The sequence below is a fragment of the Bicyclus anynana genome, chromosome 8 (assembly GCF_947172395.1).
Source record: "Bicyclus anynana chromosome 8, ilBicAnyn1.1, whole genome shotgun sequence".
NCBI classification, from domain to species: domain Eukaryota; kingdom Metazoa; phylum Arthropoda; class Insecta; order Lepidoptera; family Nymphalidae; genus Bicyclus; species Bicyclus anynana.
This window is the reverse complement of record NC_069090.1, coordinates 431680-446980: the sequence shown is the minus strand read 5'-3', so window position 1 is coordinate 446980 and position 15301 is coordinate 431680. Positions and strand designations below refer to the sequence as shown.

General features: G+C 35.8%; 1 protein-coding gene across 1 annotated transcript in view; it reads right to left on the bottom strand.

Moving 5' to 3' along the window:
• LOC112049654 (uncharacterized) overlaps positions 1-13257 on the bottom strand; it is a 73752-nt gene extending 60495 nt beyond the window's left edge. The window contains exon 1 of the mRNA XM_052882823.1: positions 13111-13257. The gene's annotated coding sequence lies outside the window, so the exon portion shown is untranslated. The remainder of the gene's footprint in view (positions 1-13110) is intronic.
• Between the last annotated feature and the right edge of the window lie 2044 nt (positions 13258-15301).

The following is a 15301-nucleotide window of genomic DNA, read 5'->3' as shown; positions in this document are numbered from 1 at the left end:
CCCCTGCAGTCCGGGGGTTTACGGCTATATTGATACGGCTGATAATGCGGTAGCTGCTCCCTTGTTAGTATAATCTTTGATTTGTCAAACAATTATTTAGATCACAGATATAAGAAGAAGTGTTAGCTTTTAGCGATGTCTGTTCTGTGATTTAGATAGCAACCTTTAGCTACATCAGTGTTTAAGTTGAGGGAAATTATATTTTTATTTAGTTTACCTTTACTATATCTTTATTTTTACGATTTTAATGTATACACAGACAGGTGATAAAAAGTTACATTTTCTTTATCATTATTGTATTATGAGAACATTTTGCTAAGTGCGATCCGGCGTAAAAACTGAAAACTTTTACTTCACTTCTCTATTTCTGTCACGCCATTATCTACTCTTCAGTTATAAATATAGAGTTCACAATGCAATATTGTTATGCACAGTGGGCTCCACTAGACACATTTGATAGTTGGCGGGGCTCCAACGTGGTGGTAACATATACGCTGAAGCACCGCCACTCAAAGTTTGATGATCTTTACTGTATTTTATTTTAAAACATTTTTTTCATGCTACGTGTATCTGCAAACAGTCGACAGACTATAAACAAATTTGTTGCAGTAGATTTGTCTTTACCAGACAAGACGACCCGACGACCATTGTCCGCAAGGCTCAAATCTTTATAGAATAGGTACTAGCAGACGCCGCGCGGTTTCATCTGCGTGGTTCCTGTTCCCGCAGGAATACGTGGAAATAATATAGCCTATAGTACTCGGTAATAGTGTAGCTTCCCGACAGTAAAATAATTTTTTAAATCAGTTCAATAGTTTCAGAGCCTATTCAATGCAAACAAACTATCAAGTCTTTCCTCTTTATAATATTAGGTATAGATAGAGCACATCAGCTCGGCATATCCGCGTGACTCTTACACGGTTTCACTAAAGATGGTGGATTGGATGTAATTATAAACTAAAGATAATTTGAATATTGATCTTGAGATTTCCTAAGCATTCATTATTGCCAAAAACATGTAACTAAAGAAATAAACTCCCAAGGATAATGTACAGAGACGTCCTGGATTTTCGGTTTAGTTGATATGACTGGTATTTTATCCATAAGATTGACAAATCATTGAAACGCTGATTGATCATTAATAGTTACTAATTGTTTCCCTTCTACAAAATTAAATTTTTTTTTTTGAAAGTCATTGGGAAAGCATAATCTTAATCTATACTAATATTTTCAGTTGTGTGCATTTTAAGAAATTAAATATCACGTGTCTCATACGGTGAAGTAAAAACACCCTGAGGAAACCTGCATACCAGAGCAGACTTCACACACGCAGAGGATTAAGAAAATCTTAATCCTCTGCATTGGGCCAGCGTGGTGGACTATTGGCCTAACACCTCTCATTCTGAGAGGAGACTCGAACTCCGCAGTGAGCTGAACATGGGATGATAATGATGATGAGGATATTTAGAGTTTATAACAGGATTTTTTTAAAAATAGGGTTTGTTAAATTGTTCTTTTATAAACATTATTATTTTGAATATTTTGCTCAGTTTGAGAATATTTGCGCGTTCTCAATTTAAGCAGTTTATTTACATTATGGTTAAACGTTGTCTCCAGATATAGAATGGCTGTTAATTTTAATTGTGTAAGTCGATACCGGACTGATGACATCACCCAGCGTGGCATACGAGGGATCCTGAAGGAAAGAGGTCTATCTGAAGGAAGCAGACAAAATGTCGACCACTGACGGCAGAGTCCCATGAGGGCCATTCAAAATGATGATGATGGAAATAAGATACTTTTTATAATCAGTATAGTTCGTAAGTAGTACTTACGACTTATTCCTGCGCTAATCAAGCCGTCAAGAATAAGTCAGGTTGATGCCAAGTGACCTGATGGATTGACGCTGGTTCCCTGGGAAATGAGGCGGGCGCTAATGTGGGATACTGCATGCGTTGACACATTAGCACTGTGTCATATCAGGGAGACAGAATCAAGACCGTGAGCCGCAGCAGATAAACCTGAAACCACACAGTCGCAGTGCTAAAAAAATACTCCGAATCATTTCATCTTAGATAGATGCCTCGACTGGTGACAGAAGGGCTAAATATTTTTTTGCGTAAGGATCAGCCTGGCTATCAAGCGTGGAAATGCAGTCATATTCTTGCCACCAATCCACGTGAGCACGATTTGTATAGTTATTAGGATAAGTACCTTATTCTTTCCCAAATAGTAAAATAAAAATCAGTATCTTCATTTAGGTCGACTTCAACAGGATCGCGTAGGTACTGCATTCTCCGGTTACACATTTTGTAGATTCGCGTAAACAGTTTTATGTACACGTTTTATGGATTCCAGTGAAAGTGTAGGATGGAATGGAGTTCATGTGTTATTTACATCGTGTATACAAGGTCAGTCCTATGCTATCCCTACGTTTCGCAGAACCAGGAAATCTCAGACTATACCTACTCGTAATATAGCTTTTAAGGTATGTATGTAACTCTTAGTCAGAGAGGCACACTAATGTTTTTAGATTTCAAGTAATTTCTGTACTCACATGTTTTACAAAAGGGAAAATTGGTCATATTTAAAAAAACTTATCATCTTTTATAAAAAAACTAGCGGACCCGACAAACGATGTTTTGTCTTATAAATTATTTCTAGGGATTATTACATTTTGGGGTGGACCACCATTATCACATAAGTTTGTGAAAAATATATGTTGGCCAATTCTCAGACATACCCGATAAGCACACACGTAAACTCAGTCCAGCCGTTTCAGAGGAGCTTAGTAACAAACCAACAAACACCGCGATATGAGAATTTTAAACATTAGCTATATCAGTGAGAAACACGATCTTATATTCGTCAATCGATCACAATGGTATTTGCCAAAGAATTTAAGTATTCTCAAGATCATGGTAATTTTTACACACGTCTCCACAGAAACACTAGCAGCTACAAACAATCGCGAACGATAACGTAAACAAACAGCAGTTAGCAGATGTGAGAGCGATGCTAGTTGCTATTTCTGACTGCGCATGACTCAGACAGTTTACCTGAGAGATGCGAACTGAGATGTAGCGGCGAGGTCCTGCTATCGGCCACCGGATCGGTAGCAGGTGATGCAGGTGCGCCGGCTTTGACCTATTTGCTTGTTTAATTATATTCTCGGTATCACAATTTATACCCTAGATCTGAAAATTAACTGGCACTCTCTATTCGACACTTGAGTGCGTTTAATTGATGTTCAATGTCGGTCTTGTTTAAATTTGGTAAAGCTCTAACCTAGCTTTTGCTTTTTCTCTGTATGTGTGCCTCGATGTGTGCATCGACATTTAAACCGCAGTAGCGTCGCCGGGTTGGACGTGCTTTAGCTTTGTCAAGTTGGGCGCGAGGTTTAGAAGAACGTATAGAGGATAGAACGTCTCTCTTATAAGACTTAGACCTCGCTTTAGAAGGACTTTGGTACTGAATTGTTGAACGGCTGGGGTTTGAAGAGCTGAGTTTGATAATTGTCGAGTATAGTAAGGTATCGTGATAATAATTTTGATTGTATGTCGTCGACGCCTTGTCAGATTGTCACGGAATCACAGAAAAATAAATAAATGATTTAAGTTAGATTGACTTAATTTTAGTTGAAATCGATATGATCATAAAACAATACAATGAAGGTAAGGTAAACTAGTATAGGAATACAGACTTCTGGCTACGTAGTATGCAAGGGTCTCTCATGCCTTTGCAGTGATGAACCTCCTTTCAAACATGACGACTCAAGGATCTTCCTTTTGTTCGACCCTTGACCCGACAGCCGACATTTCAGTGAAAGCTTCATAACGTGTCGGTTGAGACTTTGTGCTATTAGAACATCCACTCATCAATAACGATTGACAGAAAACTTCACGTGGAAGTATTTAGATACTTTTCCTTTCTTGCTTTCACCAAAAAAAGTAGGTAACTATTAGAAAAAAATTCCACCAAATAATTTTCCTTTCAGCCATTGCAAATATAAATTCGTCCAAAAGAGCGACGTGATGTGTTCAGAAAACAACAGATTTTAAGCACAACAATATATCAGTCTTCAGAAATAGCTGCCGTGTCCGACCAAACAATCTCAAGTGTTAATGACACGTCGTAACACATTTGGATGTTTTTAGAATTACTACATCAAATTTAGAGTTCTAAAAACTTTATGCGTGACCTTTTTTTGGGTAACGGTGACAAGGAAGTGACGTGGATACCTGGAAACTTTGTGCCAACGGCCGACGACTGTCTGACTGTCCCAATATAGGTCGCACGACTGACTTCATGATATACTGACTCGCTAATCATTCATCCATTTTTGTTTTATATTTTCAACATTTTGGTCACTTCTACTTGCTCTCACTTTTCTTGTAGGCACAAATTATGAAATTAACTCAAAACAACAGATTAGTTGAAATGAGTATATGTAGATATTTTTAGTGTTCCGAAGTATGATAAAACTTTAATAGTTATTATATTTTTGTTTAACAGTGTTGAGGATTTGTATTGTTCAAAACTTCTAGGTTCTATAAATGTAAAATTATCTGTCTATTTTGTCCACATTTGAATTAACCAGTTTGATGAGGGAGACACAGAAATCGATAGTTTAGAGAACCTGTAATTCACAAGTAATTTCATAATATGATTATGACAAAGAACCGAAATGCAAGCAGACACAATTAATAATGCATACAAATTATGATATGGAATAACATTATATGCGAGGGCAAAGTAAGCTGGTCCTAGTGCCAGTAATTCCTGCATGTGATCACAAATCGTCCGCATACGTGCCGCTCATGTGTACAAGTAAGTTTGTCGATTGACAAAACAAAAATACCGCTGGTATGTCGCCTATCTGTGGCTTGTGCTATTTTGACGTCAGAAAGAAATAAAGCGTTATGTCAAATGTTATGATGGTAGGTACAGGAAAATCCTGAGCAACGCAATTACACAAAGCTTTGGAAGAAGAAAGACTCCTTTTATTTATGGACGTAATAAAAGTACAAATAAAGTAACTTACAGTGATTTATCAACCATGAAATTAGACCAGCTTGACGTAATAGACAACGAGGTACGTATGTACTCTATACTCGTAATTATCTCATAGACGCCAAAGCACTAAACACGAATTTCTTGGCTCCCAATAATCTCGCAATTATATATCAAAGGTTACTGTCTGTTCGTACGTAACTTGACGATATCATTATTGGGTCAGTAGGAGAGTCTTAAGTGGCTCTTGAAGATGAAACAAATAATCCAAATTAATCTCTATTGACGGCACATCCGACCGAGCGTGTAAGGGTCGACGGCCTTCCCGAAATATTACTCTGAAAGCAGGCCAAAAGTTGGCATTGTTTCGATCATTTGGTACACCAGTATAAACAAACTGATTTATCTGTAGCTAACCACTTATGAGCATCTTGCAACTGCAAGTGATCAAATTACGAACGTGACACTGAACTGAGAAGGCACCTCTTCATTGACTTGTCTTATTATTTAACTCATTGACTACTATATGGTCCACTATATGGTCAAGCCACCAAGCCAAGCCAAGCCACCATCTTCATCAAGATGGGAAAGACCCACCACGCTTCTTTAATGCAATTAAATGATTAATGACCGATGGCTTAATGTAAACGTATTCTCCGAGGTACGGGGTTGTCCGAGGACACTGCTAACTTCCCAACGCCAGACTGAGAAGTTTTGCTGAAATGTATTGTTTATATAGGAAGATAATATATTTGGAGCTTAGATCCTGGTGGATTCTGAAACGCTGCTCCAATGCGGTTTGGTGGGCTTAGAATGCCTACTTAATCTAATTTGTTCGAGTATAACCTATTCTAGTACCATAAACTATCTGACCAGGAACTAACGCTTCGTGCTTTCTGAGGCACTGGCGTGTGCCGTCATCAAGCTTCCATCTCCGGGCTGTGAATTTTTTGGAACAAAAAGTTCAGTATTTCAAAAGACTCGAACCCAGGACCTCTTGACCCGAAGCCACATAGAGTAGCCATAGGACCAACGAGGCAGTGTCATTCTTAGATAAGAATACTTGTAGCAGACACAAAGGCGTAACGCGCTCTTCGAGACAGGGAGGTTAAGGCTAAATCAGCAATTTCTCTCTGTATCAGAACCTATTAGTTAAATCCAATTGTACCTTGACCATTGCTTGGTATTTCTGGCACGTGACTTTGACCTACGCTCTCAGGCGTTTTTTGGTATGTAGATAGGTATACATGCCAAAAAACGCCCGTGTATCTAGTCGTATGCCATGCATGACATCTAATGAATACAAATTGAAGACAGATATATTGGTATTGCGTATATTAAGCTGATCTGATAAGCGATTTAGACCGTACCGTAAGTATAAACAGTACCTACATACCTATTGAAACTTTGCACTTTGCAATTGTTCATAATAAGCTTCCGCAAAAATAATGTTAATATTTGATGACCCTTTATCAGCAACCAACTTCAAAGATTATGGCGCACAGTTAGTTGGTTGATAGGCAAGGTGGCGACGAATTTCCGAGTTGATAAATTTAGGTATATGTATACCAGGGTTGAGGGTCAGGATGTCAAGTATTGAGTATTTATCTTCCAAGAAATTTTCAATGCATAAATTCTCAATGAAAATTCTCATCCAGGAGTTGGGAACTTGGTGGTTTATACTCCAGGATCAAACTCATGTCCTTTCTTATAAGGAGGAAGGCCTGACTATATATATATACATATATATATACTACTCAAGCCACTCAAACATGCTGATTATGACGATGATGAATCTCAAAGACTGAGTGTTCTACATCACGACGTCACTCGTATTTCATATTTCCACCTCGTCCCGATTCCGCACACAAACAATAAATATTTGTAACAGTGGGAATAGAATCTGGGACGGACGACAGATTGACTGACGGCCGCATTAATGTGGGTGGAGCTCTGTTTTTGGGTTTTTAGTTTTGAGAGAGCAACGTCCTCACGCGGCCTCTATCCTCATATGCTCAACAGTATGAAAAATATTACGATTATTGTTACAGGGCTTCAGTACTTTAACGATAAAACGGTAACTGAAATCCAAAATCTACATCGTGTGACCTATCCTACAGACTTTCACTTACTTTGAGAAAAAAGGGGAACATTTCACATGCATACTAATATTATAAATACGAAAGTAAACTGTCTGTCTGTCTTGTTACCTTTCCATGACGAAGACAATGAATCGATTTGTTAGTTTAGTACACGCTATCAGAGTTGCAGACGTCGCTAGTGTTCAACAAATATTGTTTGTTTTGATAAAAAAAATGCTGCAACATCATTCTTTATGCATGATGAAAGGAGATATATACACCTTAATGTGTAACACTACCTAACCAGGGTTTCTTTATATAATTTTATAGAATGAAGTAAATTAATCAATATCATATCCTGGCTCAAGATTTGATGCTTACACTATATACTGAATTTACTGAGAGAATTCTAGACGATAGAAACGATGATCATGATTCCTATGCAAGGTTAAACGTACACGTAACAAATACTACTGCAAAATTCGAACACTGTAAGTATAATATATTCATAATGATTTTACGAGCACTCCGCATAAATTACATAAAGAAAACAACTGCTAAAAATAACAAAATTATGGATGTAAAAACTGATAGAAAATACGTTCGGTAGAGGCGTAGGCGAAACCGCAGCACCGCGGCCGTCTCGCTTCTGTTTAGTAGTTGCGTAGTTTATCGTTTATAAAAGACTTCAAAAAATATATAAGTCATATACCTATCTACAGAAGGTTTCTTTGTTGTTGTTGGCGTAGTTGATGCAACACGGAGATAGAGCCGTTGATGTTAATCAAGTTACAGATCAACATATAAAAAGCGGTAACCCTTCGCAGCAATGCAAGAAGCATTGTCTTACAATGCATAGCCCTGTGCCTATCAACCAGGTAGGTTGCCTGCAAATTACTACTTACTACGGATACAGCATACGTAAAATAGATGCCGTGTAATTAGCAATGGTGCAGGTTACTGTGCCAAAACAACACCATGTTACAATATTAGGAGTTTGAGTACAACATGGTACCGACTACAATCGTAATAGTGTCTGGTTTGCTACGTATTTTAAGTATCTAGACTTTTTTTTCTTTTCTCATAGTAACTTGGTATGACTGTAATTTTAGTAGCAACTGCTTTCAGACTGGAATGCTGTTTGGTGAAAGAAATAAGTATGACTAATTGAACTTCCCCGACAGAAAGAGCTCTATTACTCTGTTTGTTATGAAGTAGTAATAAAGAAAATGAAAGAAAACAGAATCACAGCGTGTAACAAGCTATGAAACGATCGATTAATCATTGTCTTTCACAGCTAATAAAACGAACGAGTATTGTAAGCACAGCCATGAGACACGTGAGGCAAAGCTTACAGCTCAGAATAGCACACAACCGACACTGCAAATGTCAGACTGCTCTAGACCGACTGTCTACCTTCATCTGTAGCACAGATCTATCATAGCTATTGTGCTCCATTATTATCATTAACTGAGAAAGAAACAAGAAAGAAAATAACTGAAATAAGTTTATTTGTCACACGCAATAGAGAGAAGACACCGAAAAACAGTAATTAAAATAAAGAAAATACAAAGATGATGACTGTGTTTGGAATTGGTTTGGGCACCAAAATGGTCTCCACTCAGGCTGTTCTACGCTTGTGGTGGACCCAGCAGGCACCAGCGTAGCGCTGGTCTTCCGTAGAGACATGTGGTTTAGAAAGCTACATTATCAGGGAGTAATTTATGCTATATTTTACAGCATCAAAATTTAATTTAGAAATTCTGCAACGGTTCCAGTCAAAAATGCTTCGAATGATTACCAATGCTCTTTGGTAATCAAAAATGGTCGCCTGCATCGTGAACCAAAAATTAAAACTATAATGACAGAAGTTGCACTGAAAACATACAAAAAGCGTATTCGGAAACATCCAAATCAACTTGCAAAGAACTTAATGATGAAAAAACACAAGATGTCATGAAATAGACACTACATTATTATATTTGGTAAAATCACTGCAAATCCAGCTGAATGTCTCACGACAGATTGCAGGATTAATGAAAGACTAAAAAAATACCACTAGAATGGGAACTACACGGGTGCAACCTTAGGGTTTGCTAGTACTGGAATATTAGAATACTTTTAATTCCACATATTCTGACTTTTCAGTACAATCTCCGGAACTACCATATAATTATGTGTCCATTTACATAGATTAATTAGTTAAGTTCGATCAAAGCATGTTGTACGGGCGTTGATTCGTTTAGTTATTAATGTAAAAATGTGTAAAAAGAAATTATCATAAAAGAAAAATGATTCCAACGCGAAAGAATCACGGACATAAATTTATAAAATGTCAAAGTGGAACTGGAGTGCTTATTACGAGATGATCCGAGAATACCGCCAATAACGAGATACAAGCACCAAGTGTTTGCGATTTTGGAAATGAGGGCACACATTGTGTGAAAGGATTCACTTCCTTGTTGTTTAAACGTTTTCGGTAAAACAAATAAAGCCACATAAATTACTTCGCTTGGACACTGAGGCGGAAATCGTGGTGAGGTTTTTTAACGTGTCAGAAGAAGGAATTAATGTGTGACATTACATTGTACTTAAATGCTATTTTCATCTTAATTGTACCTATAACACTTGCAATTATAACAGTTGTTGCCTGCGACTCCAACATGCTTTAGCATACATACATAATTTAGGTTATAGAAAACAGCTCGAGGGAGCTTTCCTTGTTTTGGTACAGCGAATAGCATCCTAAAAAGATCACTCACCATATAATTATATACGTACCATAAATTATCTTTTTAAATATGACTAAAATTCGCTTTTCTCTCCAATTAGCCGGAAAGATTTTCTTCCTGACTCATTATTAATAGTTTCTCGGTACGCTAAAATTTGTAGAGCCTAATTTTGCAGATGCTAAGCTTGCCTAAATTAACATTTACTATCTGGAACTTGTTTTTATGTTTTATTGGAAATTTGCTTTTACCAGCATTGGTATCCAACCAAATTCGATTGACTTCTCTGTATCTTTGAAAAATTGACTATGTTTATTTTCAAACAATGAGTCAAAATCTACTACTGAAAATGCTTCATTATCGAATTGATATGTGCACGAGTATATTTTGATCACTGTCAAACATTAAATGACAGAATGTATGATGTTAAGTAATTGTATCGAATTAAGTTTTCACTCATTTGCCTTTTGAACATAATAAACTTGGATTATAAGATGAAAAGCTCGATAATTAATAGGTACACGAGTGAGATAATTTGGCAAAAACATACAGATCGTATCTTGTATGGACAATAATAGACGTTGGAGTAGGGACACCACAGAAATATCTTAATACACAAATCTTTATAATTATATAATATAGCTCTTATAGTTATAGCGGCAAGAGGTACAATTTAATAACACCAATATTTGAAGAAATAAAACAGCCATGAACTCCACATGCCTGTAATTATTAACAGGACTATTTCAATCTCATAGAAAAATCATTAAATCTTTACAATTCATTAAATATTGAAATCAAGGTTTCTTTTGGTCAGCTTTATAGCTTGATCTGGTTTGGTCAAAAAATGTGTCAAAATTAAATTAATCGTCAATTCACTTGTTGTGCCGTTGTTTCAAAAATGGCTTTATTTCCAGACCTAAATCTACTAATATTTTTATTTTCAACGGTCATATTCTAACTACATATTGTGACACAAATAATGTTTTTATCTTTCAAGTTGGATTATTGGATGAGCGTTCCGATGCAATTATTGCTTTGCTTATACAATTTCCTGAGTTCTGTCGACAGATTGATTGGTGTTATTGATTAATGGATGCGTAATTTAACAATCAGACTATTACTTATTTACGTGTTCTTTTTATATAATCAATCATTTGTTTATTTAATAGCTCACAATCTATAATTAGTGATGTACAAGTAATCTGAAATAATAATATCGTGTTTCCTTTACCATTTTCCATTACTAAATAAAAGTGAAGATTAGGAAATTGAGTTTAGTTTTCAACATTATTTAATGGATACCTGGGATCTTTATTGCAACATATCCCATCAGGCCAATGACTATTGTTTGTTGTGTACAATTTTATTTATGGAGTCAAAATTATTTTAAACATAATACGAAATGTAATGGTTGAATCAGTTCAAAATCAAAGAGAAACACGAAGCCTTTCCACAATTCATATTTATTTTAATATGTAATCTAAAATTAATTTCTTGTTTACATACATCTGGCAGACGCGTAATTTGTTTTGTTAAATTCTAAAATACGCTGTTCACGTGTTACAGCTATGCAAACGGTTTTCCTTGTGTCTGCGATGGAATTTGGGAACGTAAATCAAATATTTAAATCACAGGTCTTCACAAACCACCCTGTGGTACACCTATATAAAAGGTAAAAAAAAACATTAAAGTGAAACACAACTCATCTAAACAATACAACCTCTATATAATAGTTATAATAAAGCTACAGATTTAAAATTTATAATAGTAATTAATAACCATTTATAAAATAGGCATGGAAAGATCCGGCTTAGGTGAAGCTGATATCAAATATAGACAGTAGATACTTACAAAATACGTTATGTGGTTGGCAGAATAATTTCAAGAAATCTCACAGAGGAAAGGACAGAGGTAAAAAACCCTTCTATCGTAAAATGTACGTATTTATGTACGAGTATACAATAAATATTTAAAAATATTTTCGTCATAACGTCAGTTACATGCCTCAGGAAAGAAAATAATTTAATTAAACTTCACAAGCATTTTGCAAGATAAATCATTCCGTGGTTTATACTGAACAGAATTCGTAAATACACACACAGAAGTAAACAATGAACGAGTTGCAATAAATTTGGTATAAGAGAGAACTTTTCATTTCTTTTGCAATTCCAAAACATTTTACTCAGATCCAAAGAAATTTCTTCTCTAAGAAAACCAGCAAATTGAATATGGTTTGGATGTAAATAGCTAAAATACAGTTATTTTACGTATAATTTTAATAAAAAAAAATTAAGCGACTTCACAAATCTTTTGATTATAGTTGTTTCTAATTACTAATTTCAACATAAAAATGTTTAAGCAAAACTTTGTGTTATAAAGAAAAGGTAATATGTAATAAAGAAAATAATTAAATTGGTAAAATATAAAATAAAATGTAAGAGGAACTAAAGTGTGGAGAAGTGTGTTTTTTGCGATGTCTTAATAAATTCGTGTTACTTCATCTAGAGACAAAGTATATGGTTTGTCAATAACGACCCGGCGCTTACTGCCAACGTTTTAAAATAGGTCTGCAAATATATCACTTTAAAATGTTATAGGATTGTTTGTTTTTATTAAATCGTGAATTGCACGAGACATTTCGTTTACTGAAGATGTCGTAAATTTAAAATGAAAAAGTTATTTGTAGAGAAACTATTCACCAGAATAATGACGAATTGGAGTTGAGAAGTTTTGTAATCAAAGACATCATTTAACAAACTATCGTGAAAGAATTCGCTTAATTTTAACACGTAAATTCAAATGTACCAATATTTTATAATGTTTACCCAGTTATATTTATTTGCTTTTTCTTCTTCCAACAAGAATAACAGGCAACTTTTTCTTTATTGTATATACCTCTACCTTCATCTTATATACGAGTTAATATCTCATCAATCTATCTATTTATTTTTATTTTTACTTTCGTAGACACTTATTTTTTACAATATTTTTCTTTACTTCAACGATATTCATTATAAACTAGTTATCTATTAAATCAATAGGTTAGTAATCCATGATTATATTTGCGCGTACGCGTAATGATTCGCATCACTCGTGTTAGCTTTTATAAATGTAAGACAGTCTTCCTCATGCGTAGTTTCAAATACATTTATTGTTAGATTTTTAACAAAACCAGCGAACACTTCCATCTCAAGTCTACCTACTCAATCGGAAAGGTCATTGCACACGTCACCAAAAGTTACCGCCGAACGGAAAAACAATTTAAAACATCGGTACTCACTTACCCATTCAAAATCATTGTCAACTCACTCAAACACAAAAAAAATGAGGAACTATTATTGGAACAACACTTAGAATCTGTCGGTACGTTCGCGGTTATTTTTGAAATGGCGGACGGTCCGCTCGGTGGCCGGCTAACGTCTGAGTAAAATAATTTTATGATCCCGAGAAAGTAAATTGGGATTGGGGAAATATAAAATTACTCGTGGGTTAGTGAGGGAAGAGCAGACATCGACAATGAAACAATAGAATATATAATAATATCGATATACTCAAAAGTAGTGGAACATAGGATTGCATCTACTCGTATTTTTGTCCGACGTTGGAATGGGGAACCCATACCGGAAAACGTAATATCGACTTCTTCTACATGGACTGACAACGTCAATAGAGTCGCTGGATGAAGGCTGCTTTGGACCGTGTGCTAAACTCAATAATACCCGAAAAAGACATATTGGACGACTAGCCGACGCCCTGAGGTTCAATCCACGTAGTTAGAATATAGCTCCGCCCATCTACTCTTCTACTGCCTTCGGGCCGTATCAGGCGATGCTTCTGCGCTCGCCCAAACCCCCCGGTGACGCCGCTGAGGTCCCTTATGGATAATACGGCACTTACACAATCAGAAAAAAAATAGATATAATTTATGAAACCCTCAAATAACGTAGCTTTCTCTTGGTAAAAGTACAACCTTAAACTCTTTACTAAATTAGTATTAGTATAAGTAGTGGACATAACAATGAACGTGATGCTTTACTAATTCCGTGGAGGACAAACCTAGGCTGAAAATATAATGAAATTCTACATTCGATACTCGGCATCGTCATTGAGAGCCATATGCCTAGAAGTGGGGCAATAATTAAATTGATAAAAAATAACGTTACCGATATCGATAGATGGCGTGCACATCACCAGACTGCAGCCCATACATCAACAACACCTGGCAATACGCGATCTTCTCAGAAACCTTTGTTTATTTTCGTTCGTGTACATTTTTTCGCCATTTACTTACTCCAAATAACAGTTAAAACATTACCGGTTTATATTCACATCCATTGGCAGACTGACACGAAGACGTCCAGCCACTGGTGAGCTTCTCTAGGAATTAGATAAAAAGGGAACATTAACTTTTTTATCGTTTCTGATTTTCCTTTTTCCTCTACAACCAAGAGAAAAGCTTGTACTAGAACTGCTACTGCGACTATTGAGTGGGAAGAGAGAAGTCGTATCTATTGTAGCTAGTCAACCAAAGTGTTCCTTAGCCATTGTCTATATTATTATGAATCTTTAGGGTAGCAATGGTACCAATGGAAAAACTAGCTATTGTCTGCACGTATCATACTCCTACGGGTAGATACCGACACACAGTAGATACTTCTGGAATGTAAACATGACAACCGGTTGAGTAGTTGGAACGTGAAATCGTAAAAAAAAACAGAAAAGAAAGAAAAATTTATTTAAAAACAGGCAAAATTAAAATAACAAATGATACAACAAAAATAATACGCCACAATGGCCACAAACCATCCACAAACTCTATTATCACAAACTAGTTTGTCTCAATAAATATTTTTGATTTTTTTTCAAAAAGAGGCATAAACCCCTGGTTTCTAAAGTTTTCTATACCTTCAGTATTTAGTAGGATATACAAAAATACTGTAAAGTGCAGTCAGATGCATGATATGATGCACGGACATAATATATAATAGTAGGAAGTATCTTCTAAATTTTAATAATAGCAAGGCTACTGCACATATTTATAGAGAGGTCGTCAATATAGCGAAAAACAAATCGATTAGGAATATAGATTCAGAGCCAGTCATAGCCAGACCATCTTCATTGTAAAAAAACTGAAAGTTTGACGCGTGCTCATACTATAGGTACTCTAGGCAATTGATCGTGGCTGCTTTTCAAGTGTCCACGGTCAACGTATAAAAAGTAAGTTTTTACAATTTCATTGTCTCTATATTTTTATGTTATAAGATAGTTCCTGCCGGCAATCACGCCTTATTAGAAGCAATGATGCATCCTTTAGTGAAAACCGCTTGCCTAAAAGATCCCTATTCACTCTTGACTTTATGATACTCACGTTGTAGGTTGTTGTTACCCATTGTATGAGAAATCTTGTGCCAGTCAATTGCTTTGCGGCAACCCTTAGAAAAACACCAGCATCTTGACAACCCTGCGGTTGTGTTT